Genomic DNA, 18,871 nt, shown 5'->3' with positions numbered 1-18,871 from the left:
CGGGGGGGGGGGATGTGACTAAAAGGGTTGTGGGGAAGGTGTCATCAAAGATAAGCATCCAGAGTAAATCATTCTGGCTTCAAAAGGCTTGACTTTTGGGGCCCCTGGGAGGCTCAGCCAATTGAGCCTCTGACTCTTGCCTTTGGCTCAGATCATGATCTCAGGGTCCTGAGATGAGCCCAAAGTTGGGAATCACAGCTCAGCAGGGTGTCTGCTTGGGATCTTCACCCACCTCCCCTACCCCACCATCTGCCCCTCCCCCTGTGCACGCACACATGTACTATCTAAGAAGTAAATAAAATAAATTTGAAAAAAGAAAGTCTTGACCTTCTCTCGCCCTGGCAGTGCCAATTCTTATGGCTGGAAGGTAGTCATCTGTTTGACGTCCTGTTGTCTCTGGACACTCATCAGTCACAGCCCATAACCAAGGTCAGATAAGATACATGGAAACCACCAAGGAGGCATTAACCAGTGACTGCTTCCTCTACAGTCACAGAAAGACCTTGACTCATTCGTCAAGTGGCAGGAGGCCATCGCCTATACATGTGCCCAGTTTGGGGTACCTGGACACCTGCCCACTTGGATGGTTCTGGCTCCTTTGTGTGGGCCAGTCAGAACCAGCTCATGGCAGGGCTCAAGTGACCAGGAGGTGGAGCATGACCCAGGACTTAGCTCTCTAAGGGCATCTGCAGTATCAGGGTAGACTGAGGGGCACTAGAAATGCGTGTTGTCACCCTTCCCCCAGACCACACAGCAGGAACTCTGAGCAGGAGAGAGAACAGTGACCTCTGAGGTAAAAGGCCTTCTGGGTCACGCTGATGCATGATCAAGTGCCAGAACTCCTCCTTGGTCCTCAAATGAGCTGTACATTAAAACAAAACAAAACCAAACGCAATAAAACAAAAATTCATTTTAATCATCAGAGTTTATAGTTCCATTGATATGGGCTATGTATGGTGTGGACACAGATTTTCAAAACTCCTCCAGGTGATTCCAATGGGAAGGAACAACCCAGAAGCTCCAAGCCTCAGTCCTCTTACACTTGTGAACTGGGAGAAAGCTGCTCCGTCATCCTCCTGGCCCTAAAATTCCTGTTTGTCTCCGAAGGTCAGTCTGGAGCAGGATTCGCTGTTCAGGCTGCACGTTAAATCATTTAGTGAGGTCTCCGAGATTCTCGCTAAATTGCTTTTTAATTTTATTATTATTATTTCTTGGTAATTCTTACGTGCAACACGGGTGAAGAATCTAAGGATAAGAAGCCACACTCTATTCTCAAGTGGGTAGAGCTTCTCTCCCAACCAGGCCTTGAATGATCTCACAGATGGGATTGGGGTGGTGTGATATTATAATTTATAACAGGAAGTAAATATTTGGTCTTTCTCTCTTCCCGGCAGAAAGCTCAGAAAACCCTTGGAATTTCCTGAAATGCTGGGAGCAGTTAAGGTGTCTTTTGTTATGTTAATGACACAGCTTTTGGAAAACACCTAAGGAGGGCTTGGTGTTTGGTCCCATTCCTCCCTCTGGGGAGTGGAGCAGGAATGAAGACTGAGTCCAATCACCAATGACCAACAATTTAATCATCTGTGCCTGTGTAATGAAGCCTCCATAAAAACCCAAAAGGGCAGGGTTCAGAGGGCTTCTGGATTGTGGACACATGGAGATTTGGGGCCGGGGCGCACCTAGAAAGGACAGGGAAGCTCCACACCCTCTCCCCGCCCTGCACCTGGTCCTCTGCGTCTCTCCAGCAGACCTGGTTGTTCCAGAGTTTGCTTTTTTTGTAATAAGCCAGTAACCTAGTGAGTGAAATGTTCCTCTGCATTCTGTGAGCCTCTCCAGCAGGGGAACCCGAGGAAGCAGTCATGGGGGGAACTCTCCCCATCCGTAGTGGGTTCATCAGAAGCACAGGTGACAACCTGCACTTGGGGATTGGTGTCTGCAGGTAAATAGTGTCACAATCCAGTTGCAGGACACCCAGCTGGTGCCTCAGATTGCTTGGTGGTGGGGACCCCTCATGTACTGGAACTGGTGACCACAATTGTCAGGTGGGAACTCATTCCAGGGTTAAAGGCGAGTTCATTCCTCCTGGTAGTTGGGGATGGCTTGGATCTTTGCTGTTCACCAACCACCCCTCTTGAGTAATACTTACAGTGAGCCTGGGGTTCTCGCACCTGTCCTGGGATCTTGGGTCACCACAAACCAAGGACGCCCCAGGAAAAATGCCTTCCCAACGTCAGCCCCCTGGCCCGGCCTCTCTCCAAAGTTCCTTCGTTGGTGGCATCCACACTTCTACAAAGAAGAGGAGAAAGATCGCCTTTTCCCTCTTAATGTTGCCTCTTTGTATTCAGGGGCATTCACAATCAGGGCAATTTTGTTAAATCTTTAAAATAAATAATCCCAAATCACATTTGAACGTAGCCTGTTTCACTGTAATTAAAGTGCCCTGGCAAATGTGAATCACCCAGAGGAAACCAAGGCCTCCCCTTCCATTCCTAAAACTAGTGTGCAAATCCTTACTTAAAAGCACCTCTGCTCACCTGTCCCTTCCTCCAGGAAGCTCTCTGTGACCTCCCCCAAAGTAAACAAAACTCTTGGTTGAGGGCCTTCTGGTTCCATAGAACTTTTGTCCCTGTCACTCAAGAGTCTGCAGCTCTTGATTCCTGGGTGATCTGATTCCTCTCTGTCCAGTGAGGACCCGGCCAGCAAGGTGGTTCCCTCTTGCATCCCCAGGGCTTGGCCCAGTGGCTGATCTAGTCACTGAAAGAGCAGTGCTTATTCCTCTGACTCCAAAGATCTCCCACCTTAGCAGCCTTCTTTGAAAAGGTTTTTGGTTTGCTGCATTTTGGGCTGCTTCTGCCCAGGATGATCAAACACAAGGCAGGGAACACGCCACGGTTGAAGGGGGTCAGAAAGCCCCCACAAGATACGAATAAATGCTACCATGATGAGGAGGCGGTAGAAAGAGCAGACCTTATTTAAAAGGGGTGGGGCTCTTTCTCCTGATTCTCTGTGATTGATTGTATCTTGGAAATTTATGGACAGAATTATAATTTTAGCACTTATTTTGGACTGAACTGTGTCTCCCCAAACTCCTATGTTGTTACCCTCATCCCCAAAGTGACTATATTTGGAGATGGGGCATTTAAGGAGGTAATTAAGGCTAAGTGGGGTATAGGGGTGGGTCTTAACCCAATAGGACTGGTGTCCTTATAGGAAGAGGAAGGGACACCAGAGCTTGCTCTTGGCACACAAGGGACAATGCGGTGCGGACACAGCAGGACAGAGGCCATCAGTGAGCTGAGGAAGGAGGTCTGCAGAATCCTACTTTGACCCCAGACTTCCAGCCTCTAGCACTGTGAGAACAGAAATCCCTGTTGTTCATGCTGGCCCATCCATGAAACTGTTCCGGCAGCCTGAGCAGACTAATTCAGCATTGGCCTCTGCTTTATCAATCACTATATGTGTTTGATTTTACCAAGGAAATCTGGAAAAATAAGCAGGGTGATTGACTTCCGAAAGTGTCAGCAGCTGAGACTTCACTCACATGGGATCTCAACTCTTCTGATCTTGTGTAACCCTTTACACCCCCCCTAAAACTCAGGGGTTCTCAACCCGGGGCTCTGTTGTCCCCGACCAGGCACAAGGCATTTGGTAAGACCTGGAGACACTTTTGGCGGTCACAGCTGAGGGCGTGTTGCTGCTGGCTTCTGGTCAATGGGGACAAGGATGCCACTAAATGCACAGGACAGCCCCGCACCCCACGAACACACAGAGTGATCCTGCCCCGAAGTCCAGGCTGACAACCCTGCTTTAATTCCACGGATTCAAGTTCTAAGTCATTACCATGTTTTGAAACCCCAGATTCCTTCAACTAAACCAATCATTAGCTGGAGCATGTGAATAATTATATTATAGAGACCAGAAGAAAGTCATGGAAGAAAAGAGGAAGGAAGGAGGGAATCATTAACTTTCCAGTGGGGTTTATTGAAATCAAACAATCTCATTGCATCATAGTGCAAATGAAACATCAGCTACCAAATAAGATGAGTGTTCTTTTTGACACTGACTTGGTCACCTTGCCGTGTTTTCAGACGGGTCTCACATCAAAACGGGGGCAAGAGAGAGCCCCACAGGACATTCTCTCTGTAAATACAATGTTAACCAGCGGAGAGGCTGGTGATTACAGCCACAGGAGACCAAGTTTCCCAAGCACATGCTTTTCCTGCTTCACTTTTTACAATTTAATAATATCTCATATAATTATACACTGTTAGAGGCTGTGATGTCAGAGACACACTCAGAACTCTTCTTTGGGTGGGGTGGGGGGGATGTTTCAGTGGGGGTTCTGCTGCACCCAAACGCTTTCCTCATCTTCAAGATGTTCTAGTCTTTTTATAGATCTAACTAATAGAAATAGAGAAAGAAACAGCAAGGCAGCTGCTAAAAAGCTGCCTCTTTGCGTTGAATGCCCATTGCCCTCCATGGTGCTCAAGTACCATGGTGGTCGGGGAGGTGATCCTTGGCTGGTGAGGGCACCGGGCGGCTCCAACCGAGGAAACAGCCCGGACCTGGGTAGCGTGTGCCAACTCTGTGCACCGCTCCCTGCTTTTGTGTTTCCCTACCTAGCTGCTGCATATGAGTTTCCCTGGGCTGCTGGAGCCAAATACCAACAAGAGGGGGGCTGATGCAGCAGAACAAGGCTACCCTCGGGTCTGGAGGCCAGAAGTCTAAGGTCAAGGCGTAGGCTGGGCCATGCTCCCTCTGGAAGTGCTGGGGAGGAGTCTGCTCTGGTCCAGGCTCCTCCCCAAGCCCATAGATGGTCATCCTCTCCCTCCCTGCTGGTCCTTGTACCCAGAGTTCCCTCTTTTATGAGGACACTGGTCATATTGGATTAGAGTTCCTTCCAATGACCTCGTGCTGTGGACTGAATGTTCTTGTTCACCCCCCAAACTCACAGCTTGAAGCCTAATACTCCAGTGTGATGACATGAGGGGATGAGGCCTCTGGGAGGTGTTTGGATCATGAGGGTAGAGCAAAATTCTGCAGGTACAGCCTCAGATGTAATGTCTCCACAACCAGGCATAGGAATTAACTCCTGTGGATGAGACATTGATATGATTTGCTCACATAGTGAGGCCCTGGGGGTCTGACCGGCTCCAGAGGCTACTTCCCCAGCCCAACCTCTCTTTATCCTTATAATCACAGTAGTCTAGCGTTGCCTTAGCTCTTCTAAGAGCCCTACCGCCACCCTAGAGAAAACCAGGAAGCCCTGGCATGTCACAAATGCATCACTGGGAAACTTACCTCAGTGTATGATTTTACATTTTCAGTTTAGGGCACAAGCAGAGCCCTTTGACTTCGTAGTGATCTTTCTGAGCCTTGTTATTATGGTATTGGAGATCCTATATCTGATTATTTGGTTTCTATTTTCTCAATACAGGATTTCATATCTTTGAGGCAAGTAACGACCCTGTACAACTCCCGCAGACAAATTCACTCCACCATCTCGATGAAAACAACTTCCAGGACGATGAGCCTCATCATGTGAACCTCAGATGAATGGGGACCCAAGGGACCCATGTACCTGCCAGGACCCTGACTCAGAAGCATGTGCCTGAATCAAAACTCCAGATGAAGTCATTGCTCTCTCTCCTCATTTCTCAGCTTGCTCACCTTTACCCACTTCCACCTCCCAGCCTGGCCAAAACTTCTCATGGAAGACAGACTATGTGCTTTGCCCCACAAATCAAGACATACACATCCTGTCGATTTAAATGATGTCCAAGACTTAATACCATATTGACAGATGGAAAAGCACTCTCACGGCAATTGGATTGGATTTCATGGAACAGCAATGGCAGACAGGCTTGCGATCATCAGTGAATTAATAGAATCAAGAGTCTGCTTGCAGTCCCCCAAGATTGCATTCACCATCAGCACCATCCCCTTCAGTGCCTGATGCCTTCCACCCAGGCATTCTAGTTTATTTTCTCTCACCTCTATTATGGGTTGAATTGTGCCCCCCCCCAAAAAAAGAAATAATGAAGTCCTGCCCCCAGGTACCTGCAAATATTTTGAATATTTGCGAATGGGCTCTTTAGAGACATGATGGAGCTAAGAGGAAGCCACGAGGGTGGGTGCTAGTCTGAAGAGTAGCATCCTTATAAGAAGAGGGAACGCCATGTGAAGACAGACTCATGGGTGATGACAGAGGAGCTCAGAGCAGAGCAGCTACGAACTTAGCCAACTTAGTGAGGCCAGGACTGCCAGGAGCCTCAGAGCCAGGGGGAGGGAGGAAGGATCTAGCTTCAGAGGGATTCCAGCCCTGCCAACACCTTGATGCCATATGTCTGTCCTCCAGAACCACGAGAGAATAAGTCCTGTTGTTTTAAGCCACCCAGTTTGTGGCACTTTGTCCTGGCAGCCCAGGAGACTGAGCCACCTCCTCTTGGCCAATCATCTTCTGAGCTATGATTCAGTGGGGGTGCAGTGGGAACCCCAGGCCATTTAAATAAAACTCGTTCCAGCGAAATCTTGCTGATGGTAAGAAACTGGATTCATCTGGGGCCAAAAACAACAACAAACAAACAAAATAAAACTCTTTTGAAAATGGATGGACTCCTCAGTTTTACAGGCAGGACAGATGACTATGTGCCAGCCGCTCCCTGCCTGCCTGCTTTGCCCATGAGTGGGGACTTGCCATGAGAAGCTGGAGCGCAGGGTGGAGGGGTGGCCGAGAGAGACCAGGCCAGGGCACAGGGCGGCACAGGGCACAGGGTCACCTGGCCGGCTCAGGGACGAGTGCAGGGTGCCAGGCTGGCAGGGCCAGGGGCGCTCCAATTACCACCAGCCGGCTGTCTCCTGTCCCTGTCAGCAGGCTCTCGGAACGACTGCTCATCTCTCTGGCTCGGCCTCTGCTGTTAAAAAAGCCCTCCCGGGGGAGAGGCAACATGCGTGGGCCCTGAGCCCTTGAGGATTCCCTTGGAGGGCCAAACGGTGTAAGGGAAGACACAAGACCCGATGCAATGCTGCTCTGCCTCCCCACCCGCTTAGGAATACTCTGGACCCTCCCGGGAGCCAAAAATAGTTAGTTTTAGGAAGCAGGTACATACCTGTCAATCTGCTTTAATAATGGCATTAATGGCCCAAGCTTTTCAACCTAGAGGTTTGAAAACAAAAGAGGGAGGAAGAAGTTGTGATTAGCTTTGCTTCTAACCAGACTTCTCAAGGGTGACAGGCACCCACCCATCACGCTGCCCTGGCTCCCAGTGGAGCTCCTGTGGCGAGTCCAGCATCAGGGGGCAGTGGTGGTCAGCTTGCTGTCTGTCCCAGCCAGGTAAACGAGTCCTACAGGAGACCCTGTGACTGACTCCCTCCAGGATGACTGTGGTTGACTCACCACCAAAGCCCAGAGTCTAGCCCAGGAGTGACCCTGGTGACTCTGCCACACCCACATGTCCCAGGATTGTTGTGCCAAGTGACCCAGGTCAGTCCTCTCTCAGAACCTGACCCGTGCCCAGCGAGGTACCCTTGGAGTGCCAGAGCCAGCATATAGCCCTGGAGGACAGCACTGTCTACACCAGGCCACACCCTGCCCCAGCCCCTCATCTGCCTCATGGGCCGTCTCGGGCACCATCCACAGCACCAGCGTGGATGGGCCACCGAACTGGAGGATGTGCAGGCATGCTGCGTGGAAAGGCTGCCGCTTATGAGGATGATGAGTTGAGGCCTGCTGCCGGGGAAAGTGGCTCTCTGAGCTCCCCAGGCAGGGCCTGGGCCCCCTTGACCAGGCCGGAGTGCTCCACCTGAGTTAGGACCCTAGCAGCCGCTTACCAAGCCCAGCCTTGCTACACATTACACCTGGGGAGATTTTCAGCTGCCCATGGCTGAGCATTACCCAAGAGGTTCTGTTTAATTTTCCCTCTGGAAGTGGACATCTGATTTTCCCAAGAAAACCCTGCACCGCCCTCCAGGTGAGTCTCTGTGTAGCCAGGTTGAGAAGAGCTGAACGAGAATATAAACCTCAGACATCCTAGGATTACATCCTATTCTTTCTTACCTTCCTTTTAATTATAAATTCTAGCACAGTCTATCCCATTTAACAAATGCCCCCTGAATGAATGAATGGATGAGTGAGTGAGTGAATGAAACCTTTATGTGCCGTCCTGAGGTGGAGAGGAAGAGTTTTAAACGCTAATTCTCAGTTTGTAAGGTGGTTACTTTCTGTTCCATTTTGATTCCCTGGAATTCATCATCTAATGAGAAAGGGGAAACGTTGTATGAAAAGTGAACAATATATTTTTCACACTTGCAAAACTAACAGAAAACCTGTTTGACTCAAATAAATCAAGAGTAATTTGACTTGGGAATTAGATTCACCATGGAGGGTGGCAGACACAAGCCACGGCTTTGTGTACCCGGGTAGCAAGCAGAATGGGTAAGTGCAGGGGGCTCCAAGAAACCCTGTGTAGAGGTAGCTGGTGTCTCTGTTCAGTAAAAACCCCAGCATCTGATCAAACCCAACCCACTGGACCCAAACCTTCACACATCAGGGAAAAGTCCTTCAGACAAGTGAGAGATTAAGGAATAACTTTGAAAATGTGTAAGTAATGAAGTAGGTGAAACCAACCAGTGTAGGAGTCCCAGATTCTTCATACAATAACGTCTAGAGAAACCTCCAATCACAGAAATGACAGTGTTTTCTAAGTGGGTAAACAGTATGATAAAATCACTGACTGGAAGAACAGAGGGAAATAAGCTTTCATAAAGAAAATAACAGCCTTTTTATTACTCATCCTCCTTTTTACTTCACAAGAAAATATATTTAATAATGTTCTTACATTAGGCTTCTTTTTTTGTTAAAAATATGCTGTGTTAATTCATATACTGTGCTCCACTGGATTAAAATATCCTTGAGAACAGGAATTATGTTTTTCTTCTTCCTAACATGTGCCTGTACTATGCCTAATGCCATTCTACTGGGAAGTGCATGCCTAGAGGGTCTTATTCTAATTACGTCATTTATGTCAATGTATGCAGAATGTATGTGATATATAAATACTATTGTATGATATATATTGCATATTTTAACTTCACTAAACACAATAATTTTATTCTACTTAATTATTATAGAATGATCACAATTTTATATACAATGTAATTATAGTTATAATTATATAAATATAAAATCTTTAAAAGCACATTGTATTAGAGACCATAAAGTCTTTCTGAACCTAAGACACAATTAGCCTTTTGCCTTTTTAGATAGCTTGCTCTGGAAGTTCTTTGACAGATGGATGGATGGATGGATGCATGGATGGATGGAGGGAGGGAGGGATAGGTGGGTGGAAGGATTTATTGATATATAGTCCTATATCTTAAATCAAATGACATTTTAATATAGAAGAACTATAAAGAGTTATCACACTTGATCCAATTACAGTTCATAAAATTCTTCCAACATTTCCCTGAAAAGACTTCTTTTAAGACTAAAAAAGGATGGCCTCACATAGTCATGAGTAAATATGTAGAATTCAATACTCACCAAATTTATGATAGAATGGTCAAAGGAACTGAGGATTTGGTAAATCTCCAGCACCCATTAGCTTCCTTAGGGGTAGCCACAGACTCAAAACCACGTGCCTTCATCCAACTCACTAACAATACCACTCAGCAGCAAAGTAGTTCTGGGCAGGGTCTCTTCCATGCTGAGTGTCCATCCTTCTTAGGCAGAGACAGGTGATCACAGACAAAGTGAGGGGTTGCAGGCCTGACATCTGGAGACTTCTCTGGACTCACTATAAGCCTGAAGATCCCTAACTAGAAAATCAGTCCTCTTCTGTTAAAACAGCAGTAAAAGCCAGGGGTGCGTTTGCCCCCAGGGAACATCTGGCAACATCCAGAGACATTTTTAGTTTTCACAACTGGGGCAAGCGGTCTATTGGCAGCTGGTGGGTGGAGGCCAGGAATGCTACGCAGAGCCCCAGAATGCACACGACAGCCCCACAACAAAGAATTATTTGGCCCAGAAAGTTAATAATAGCAAAGTTGAAAAGCCCTGGGTTGAATTAATGAAGCTTTAGACACCTGAAATGAAAATAAGGCTAGAGATGAGCGTCATCAATGTCTTTTAGATCACTAAGGGAGTGGCCACAAATATTGACAGAGTGCCTACTATGTGCCAGGAATTGGGGAGAATCTATTGTATTGAATGTTCGCCACAATCATTGGGAGGTAGGCTGTTACCCAGTTTTTATTGATGAGGAAAGTTAGGTTTTACAGAAGTTAAACAATGTGCCCAAATTATGATGGTGCCTGTAGAATCAACCCAATTAGACTGCTCAACAAAATGCCTCCATTTATCAAATCCAAAAGCCTTGGCAAAGCATGAAAGATGCAAGTTTAAGGCTAAAAGATGGATGAAGAGTCTCACAAGGTCATGAGTAGATATCCAGAATTCAATACTCACAAAAGTTAGGCGAAGCTAAGAATAAATATAGTTTCACAAGATGTTATACAAGTGTATTGATAACATTATTAATGGCATTCTTATGGGAAAGTAGGCTGTTTGAGGCATGTTTCTAAAGTTGACATTAGAAAGGACAATCACATGTTTCTAGAAACTACCTTGAGACTAGGCCTAATCCTGTGTCTCTCAATCAAGGGTCAATTAACAGTTACTTGTCAAATTAAACTGAAATTCTGGGTGCTCTAGTCAAAGACAAAATTCAACTGAGTGGGCCACAGGTTTTTCTAGGCTTGATAATTTGTAAGTTTAGATGTTCTTAGCTAAAAGAAAGAAAGAGAGGAAGGAAGGAGGGAAGGAAGAAAGGAAAGGAGGAAGGAAGGAAGGAAAGAAGGAAGGAGGGAGGGAGGAAAGGGAGGGGGAGGGAGAGGGAGGGAGGTGGAGGAAGGGGGAGACTGGATTAAAATGATCATGAATGAAGCCAACTCAGGAAGTGACAGAACTTTGGGTAGTTACATTTAAGATTATATAAACACATCTCAACCACCAATTCAGGGAAATCTCCTTACAGACGGGGTAATATATTCAGGCACAGTTTCCAGATTTCTCCGCTCATGTATTTCTATCTTAACACAATTTTCAAATCTGGATATATTAATACTAGTCCCAAATCTGAATATTTTTAAATTTTACTATTTGATAAGACTCAGCAAATCCGTGACCTTTAAAGAAAGAGTTTTCACCTGTCCTCATGACCTCAGACTCTGTGACGTTGGCATATCATCAGGAGATGGATCACACTTTTCATTTTGCACGCGGACTAGTTCTATGTCGCAGGCACGGCTTTTGTGTATTACTTTTAAAAATAACCCACTTTGGTTCCATGCCAGAGTTGGCTGCTCGTGTGCTTCTGCATTCGCTTGGAGAGGTTCCCAGGCTGGAGGGTCGGCGGAGATGTGTGGGAGACTGCAGATCCCAGCCAAACCTGATGTGGCCCTAGGCTCGGGGACAGCTAGCCAGAGGCTGCTGTTCGTTCCTGTCCTTGAAGCCCTTCCAGGAGCCCTGGCCACTTAAGGAACCTGTCTCTGAAATCCGGGGCTGGATTACATGTGTCTTCAGGGCTCATTCAGCTGGGAGAGGGGGAGCAAGGACCCCCATAGACGCCAGCCTCTCTACCCGCCTGACAAGTGCCAGGCTCAGCTCAGTTGGGCCATGTCTCTGTCCATGCTCCTTCTCCCCACTTCCTTCCTTTACAGAGCCCTGGGGGGCCTGTCCATTCCACCCTTCAATAACAGTATGAAGGGACAGGGGAGAAAAAGTCATTTTTGTCACTGGGTGAATTGCCTACGTTGGGAAAGGGAAAGGAAGGGAGGGGAGGGAGCAGAGGGCAGGGGGAAGAAGAGAAGGGAAGGGGAGAGGAGGAGTGGGAAGGTCTCCTTTGCCCCCCACACCCTCCACTAAGGACAAGGCCCCCATCAGCACAATCCCTACGTCCTTAGTGAGGATCTAGGGTACCAGGTACTCTGCTGGGTGTTGAGGGTTACAGAAGAGAAGGTGAGGTCCCTGCTCACAGGCAGTTCACAACCCATTTCAGGAAAAGAATAAGCAAAACCACCTATTAAAGCAATGTGCTTTCCAGTAGAGGGATGAAGGCAGAGCTGTAGGACTCGGCTTCCCTGGGTTCCAACCAGAGCTCCAGCACCACATTCTGGGAAAAGCAAAGGGAAGCTCCCAGTGGTTACCAGCAAAACAAAACCCAAGTGAGCCCTCTGGGGGTAGAGGTTAAGTGTGTGTCTCTGTCAGTCTGAGGGATGGTGAGATCAAGTGCAGAATGAATGGCCAGGACATCATTCCATATGCTAAAAGTTTCAAAGGCCACTGGGCACTCATTCACTGCACACAATAGTGTTTCAAGGGCAACCACATTCTGTACTCTGGCAGGCTTAAAAGTGAGCCTTGACAGCACAGTGCTTCCCAAACTAGTTGGAGAGGGGGTTGAGATAGGATCTGCGGCCATCTAGAGTCGACAAGGAATCCATCAAAGCTGTCTCCCCGTGCCCTGCACAAACGTAGGCTCGTAGGTTCGTCCGGGTGGACTCATGGACTCCTTCGGCAGGCTGTGCTGGTTCACTGGCACTCCCATTATGAAGTACTGTCTTCTCACAGTTCTGGAGGATCGAAATCCAAGATCAGTGTGGCACCAGGGTTGGTTTCTTCTGAGCCTTCTCTCTCTGGCTTGAAGATGGCCAGCTTCTCCCCAAGTCTTCCCACGCTCTTCCTTTGTGTGGGTGCGGTCTGTGTCCTAATCTCCTCTTTTCCTAAGAACACCAGTTGTGCTGAATCAGGACCCACCCGAATGACCTCATTTTACCTTAATTCCCTCTATAAAGGCCCCAGCTCCAAATACAGTTACATTCTGAAGTCCTGGGGGTTAGGACTGCACCATGTGAATTTGCAACGTGGGGAGGATACAAATCAGCCCATAAGAGGGGAGATCTGTGCATGGATGTCCTGGGGTATGGGATGGGGGGACACAGCATCCCCCTCACCCCTGACCCACGCTCTTGTACATGTGGCTGAATAATCCAAGTAACTGGCACTCTGGGGGGCCACAGAGGAAAGTGAGCTAAGGTCATCCCAGGGAGGGGTGAGACCCTCAGGGTGAAGCAGAGATTATTTTCCAGCTCAGAGAACAGACAGGGGCGTGGGGAGCAGGGGCAGTGGGGAGACAGGCCAAGGTGAGTGCCTGGAGGAATCTTGCAGGAGGGAGGGTGCCAGGGCCCCAAGGTGGACAGGAGGGCTGGATCCCACCTGCTTCTCAGCCCAGAACTGGCCCCAGCAATCGGACCAGGCAGGTAGTCCAACACATGCATTTCATGTGAGTGAAATGGCTGATAACCAATTGAAAACGTTCCACACCCCCGCTTGGGGTTTCCTCCAACTCTCAAAAAATATAAATAGGTTGGCAAAAGTGCTCTGCCCTTCAGGACAACAGTCTAAATTCTTCTATCCAAACCCCAAAATGTTGTTTGTATAATGAGTTTGAAAACAAAAGGAAAATATCAGAAGGCCTTCTTCATGAATTCTGATACACATATTATTCTGTGCAGAGGCCTCCTAATTATAAAGCTACACAATAAACCTCAATTCCCACAGAGTTATTCTTCTCTATCAGGCAGATGGTAATTGCTTTTTAAAATATATGTGTGTGCATGTGTGTGTGTGTCTGTGTGTGTGTACAACTCATGGCTTATCTGTTTAAGTTATCTGTTTTGAGGAAGTAATATCTATCTTTTCAAATTGCCTAATTTTTTATTCTGCAGAGGCTAACTCTGAATAAAATTTCTTTTCAAGAAACATATTGCTGCCTAGATGAAAAAGCAGTGCTAGCAAAATAGAATAGATTCTCAGAAAAGATGAGGCTGCAGAGCAATGGCTTCAGGAGGCGGTGGTACAAGCCCCCCTCCCATGCACGCAAAGGGCAGAGCAGCAAAGGTTTTGGCTGTTCTGCTGGCAACATGCCAGGCAGGTTGGGACGGAAGTGGCCTCCAGGTCTGGCCACATCCCAGGGGCAGGTAGACGTGGCGTTCCAGGCATTTTTGGAATAGCTGAGTCCTGGTTACTCCCAAGGATTTAGAGGATCATTCCCTTTCTTTAAAGATGGCTTCATATTGAGCGCTCCAGTCTCAGCCCAGAATAATGCTTTCCTGCCTATAAAATGTTCCACAGAGACAAATATTTGGTGGTGGAGAGAGGGGGTTACCTTTCATTAGTGGAGGACGATGTAGGGCAGAATTTTAACGCTGTAGGTCAAAGCTTATTAGAAAAGATGAAGTCAATTTAGCATTTTCTGAAAGATGAAAGATGAGACCAGACTAGACCAAATGAGGACACGACAATAATAAGCAAAGAGCGCCGGGCCTGGCGCAGAGACAGGGTGAGAGCTATCTTGCAAGCCTGTAACGCTTTCAGAGTTAAATGCCAATCCAGCCTGGGTGTCCACTCACCAGCCACCCACGCTCAGGGCGGGAAGGGTCAGCGCTGCCCCTGAGCCATCGAGGCCTAAACCAAAGGCACTGGAAGTGGAGGAGGCCACTCAGACCGGCAAGCATGACATAAGGTGCCAGGGAGTCCTGCTGGATGCGGCGCCCAAGCTCATGGGAAAGCCACATTATCCTGGCTTGCTCGCTCGCAGAACAACAAACAGGTCCACCTAGTCTCATTTGTTGACTCAGGAGCTGGTTTCAACAAGAGGTGCAAGTCTGAGGCAAAGAGAGAAGGGTCATCGCAATATCATTGTGCACTAAGATACACCATCCTTGCAAACACGATAATGAGACATTTTGGACAATTTTTTTTAAGGGTCCACTTGCTTCTAATGAATTACTATAGATTTTTCTGTCATGGTGCCTGTGTATGTTACGCCCACCCACATATCCATCTGTCCCAGACACGTACATTTCTTGCAGAAATGTTTATAATTAAAACTTACATTTTTAACAAGATAAAGGACAAAATGAAACCCAAACATGGGTTTAGCAGTAGAGAGGCAACTCAGAGTCAGCAGCAGAATTCCAAAAATATCATTTGCTCCCGAAATAAACTGAAGTCTCGAACCACCAGCATCATTCCCCAAATATCTTGCTTTCATCCAGTTAAACACTCTTGCACTTTGGGATCCCGTGGGATTCTAGAATCAGGATGGGACAGTGACAGCCTTACGTCTTCATTACGGCCTCTGCATTCCATCAAAATCGTCATGATGTTGGGCACTGGCTTCTCCCATCTTTTTTCCCCTCGTTAACGCGTACTCTCTATTAAACTAGAATTTAGCGTGTGGCTCTCCACCTCAAGCCCTTTCTAAGTGTTTGAAAGACTTCCATGCCAGGGCTGCCCAGGCAGCGGATTGGTCTGCCAGGGGCTCTTGTCACCCTGTATAGATACAACCCTTCTCATTCCTGGATTAATTCATCTGCACATGCATTCAATCATTTGGTAAGAGTGCATTCAGAAAGGCTGTCCACAGAAAGACAGCAGACTAAATTTTATCTCACATTGCTCTTGGAGATATTCATTGCATATATTAAAATCTCTGGTCTTGCTCTTTTAGCATTGTTTCAGATGTTAGTTCTTTGTTTAGAGAAACGCTTTTTCTCAAATGTTTGGTGGAGTTTTATTCACTGTGAATATGTGATCGCTCAGGAATTCCTGCCCAAATCCTGAGTGAGCCTGATTCTGAATTTCTTGTCTCCCATGATTGAGGGTGAGGGGTATCCTTCCAGAAGGAGTGAACAGGTACTGATCAATCAGGTGAGTATCTTCCCCCTCATCCCGGGTCTCTAGCTACACCCATGCTTTCTCCTAAGTTTGGGGACATCTTGCCAGACACAGCCAGGATCACCTTGGTGACTATCTGGAACCACTTCCTGTTCTTTATCTCCACTCCCTCTGAAACCACTCCAAGCTTTGTGGAAGAGCTTCTGGGCTCCTTTCTCTGACAATCTGCTCCAATCTGCTATTGTCTTTCAAGGGCTCCTCCAAATTTCATGTCCACAGATGAGCCTCTTTCTTGTTTTCTGGCAGTGATGCTGGTGGGAGTGTTAACTGGTACAGTCAACTTGGAAAAGCATTTAGAAGATTCTTGTAAAGTTAAACATATGCCTAGCCTTTGACACAGCCATTCCACGCCTTGTCATAGACCCGAGGGAAGTGAAAATATATGTCCAAGAAGACTTGCACATGAGTGTGCATAGAAGCTATATGCACCATATTCAGAACTGGGGAGCAACCCAAATGAGAAGAGTCATAACAGAGGGTGTCTCCGGTGGAGTGGAGGGGCAGGGTGGACTAGAGCAGAAAGAAACTTTCTGGAATGACAGAATCAGTCCATATCTTTGTGAGGTATAAGTTACACAGGTGCCTATGTTTTTTTCAAAACCCACTGAGATGAGCAGTTAAGATCTGTGCCCTTCACTGTATGTAAATCAATCCTCTATTTAAAATAATTTTTAAAATAAGATGCTATTTCTGAGCAGGAAATATGCAAGGTTTATTTTTAATTATATTTTTCAAAGCTGACATGAGGCAAGAAGACATTCACTGTCTTACACTGCTGGTAAGATAAACAGCAAAGAGGTTCAAAAGATCCCATTACATTCTAATGCTTTGAAAATGCATAAGATAAATATAATACATGTTCTCAGTTTCAGTTAATTATAATATTTCACTCACCACCCCTCAGCTGTGCCAGGAAGCAGAACTGACTTTCCTTCCTCAGAATACTATATTCCGACCTATATTTAGACCGAATATTTAAGGTAACTTTGAATAGAGATGCCACCTTGACACACAATATCAGCTGTCATTTCACACTTCCACACAACCAGAAAGTAGCTGCCTTTGCCTCAAGCGAAGATGAAAAGGACAGGAAAGATGAGATGATTATCTCTGGAAATCTCTTTAAGACCAAGTGGTTTCTTCTTCAGAAAAGAATGCATGACTCATTTCATCATTCAAGCATTCCTTCAACTGTCAGGGAAAGTCTATATTCCATAATTACAAAAGCTGTCTCAGACCCTTCCTTCTCTGCCCAAAAAGCTAAGCCTAGCCCAAGAGGAGCCCTGCAGAGATTGCCACGGTGATGGTTCTCCCGGGGCCTCCAGGTAGGCTGCACACTGACTGCTGTGGACGGAACCGCCTGACTCTCCGAGGTCCCGAAGTAACCAAGGTGTCGTGCTGCGGTGCTGGCTCCCACAGATGCTCCAGCGACAGCAGAGGCCAAGCAGCTGTGGATTCAGAGGGCCCTGGTGTGATGCACCTGCAGCCCTCCCAGCACCCACAGCAGCTTGGCCTGTGACCCCTTGTGCTCCAGCTGCTGGAGGTGAGCTGCTAACACCATAAGGTAACACACACCCCTCCTTCTTGTGGCTTCCTTGGCACCCCTGTTTCTTCTTTTGTTTCTCAAACATTTCCACGTTCAGTGACCCTTGTCACCAGTTACCTGGATTGAATCTCTTGCACTGAAACACAGTGTGTCTCTGTGTTCCTCATCAGACCCCAATTAATACAGAGCTGAGGACCGGGAGCAGGTTCCAAGCCCGGGCAAACTACCTAATGCCTTTGACCTTGAGCCCAGTGATGATGGGCTTGACGCTGTGGTTAGTACGTAAAGCGGCAGCAGCACAGCTCTGTGATCACAGCCTCTGTGGTCTGAGATGAAGGACGCATGGAGAAGAGAGAAGGTAGCTGTGCACCTGGCCAATGGGGCAGGAATGCAGACACCAGCTGGGAAGCGCAGGAGGGCTGCACCTGACTGCCGGCAACAACTTACAGGAGAGAAACAGCAAGCCTTGGGATCTGGATCGGGGACTCTGAGCTCAAGATGAGTCAGAGCCGGCAGGACACTCCATGAAGGTCCTAAGAGGCTATCACGATCCTTATAGCAGCTGTAGGACTGGCACAGCCGAAAATCAGTCCCCAAATTTGATTCCTAGAGTTGCAGAATTAAATAGTACCTTGAATTCATAGCCTTGCCAACCCTCTGGTGCAGGAGTTAGGGCATCAGTTGGGAAAAGTAGCACCCTGACAACCAAAATGAGTCCATTGGGTTGACCCAGAAAGCTTCGAGATCCTATGACCCTAAAACGCCTTAAGAGTCCCTTGCTTGAGAAATAGTTTCTCCTGGCCTGTTTGAGAATACCAGCCTCCCTGAAGACCCATAATAATCTTGCCCAAGGAAGCTGCCTTGTGAAGGAGGGCCTGTTGTCCTCAACACTCACCCACCACTTTTCATAGCCACCAAACCGGAGCTGGCTCACCCTGAGGGAACACATGCCGTGTTGGATCCAAGAGGAGAGATCTTATACTCCAAAGGAATTGCAAGATGATGTTATTCGAAATGGCAGAAACCTGTGTCCCAAACTGAAGGGCAGAGTGGGGAACTGCTCAGGTGCAGGTCAGAGGAAATGTGAGCAAAGATTGCGTGCACGCATGACCCAAAGCCCTTCATTCTACATTCCACTCTCCTAAATTGAGCTATTAAAACTCTACCAGGAAGGTTCACAGGGTAAGGACTTTTAAGGGACTCCCAGAGTCCAGAACTCCCCGTTTCCTTCTAGAGAGTGGCAGCTGGCACCTACTGTCCAGGGCAAGACTGCATTTCTCAGGATCCCTCGGAGCCAGGTGTGGAGTGGGGTACGAGTCAAGGTGGTGTATCTAACCTCCAGGGCATTTAAGGACAAACATTTTCAGAACCAGGAAAAGACATCAACAGAAGCCACCAAGGAAGCCATGGGGTAACTGCCCCGTCCCATTACATACAGGAGAAAGTAACTCCTTATGTGAGCCTCTGGATTATTTTTTGTTAAAGCAACTTAACCAGTGCTCTACCTAAAACAAGATATACTCTTA

Source organism: Nyctereutes procyonoides, unplaced genomic scaffold, assembly GCF_905146905.1.
Source record: "Nyctereutes procyonoides isolate TBG_1078 unplaced genomic scaffold, NYPRO_anot_genome, whole genome shotgun sequence".
Taxonomy (NCBI): domain Eukaryota; kingdom Metazoa; phylum Chordata; class Mammalia; order Carnivora; family Canidae; genus Nyctereutes; species Nyctereutes procyonoides.
Note: the sequence above shows the minus strand (reverse complement) of the source record.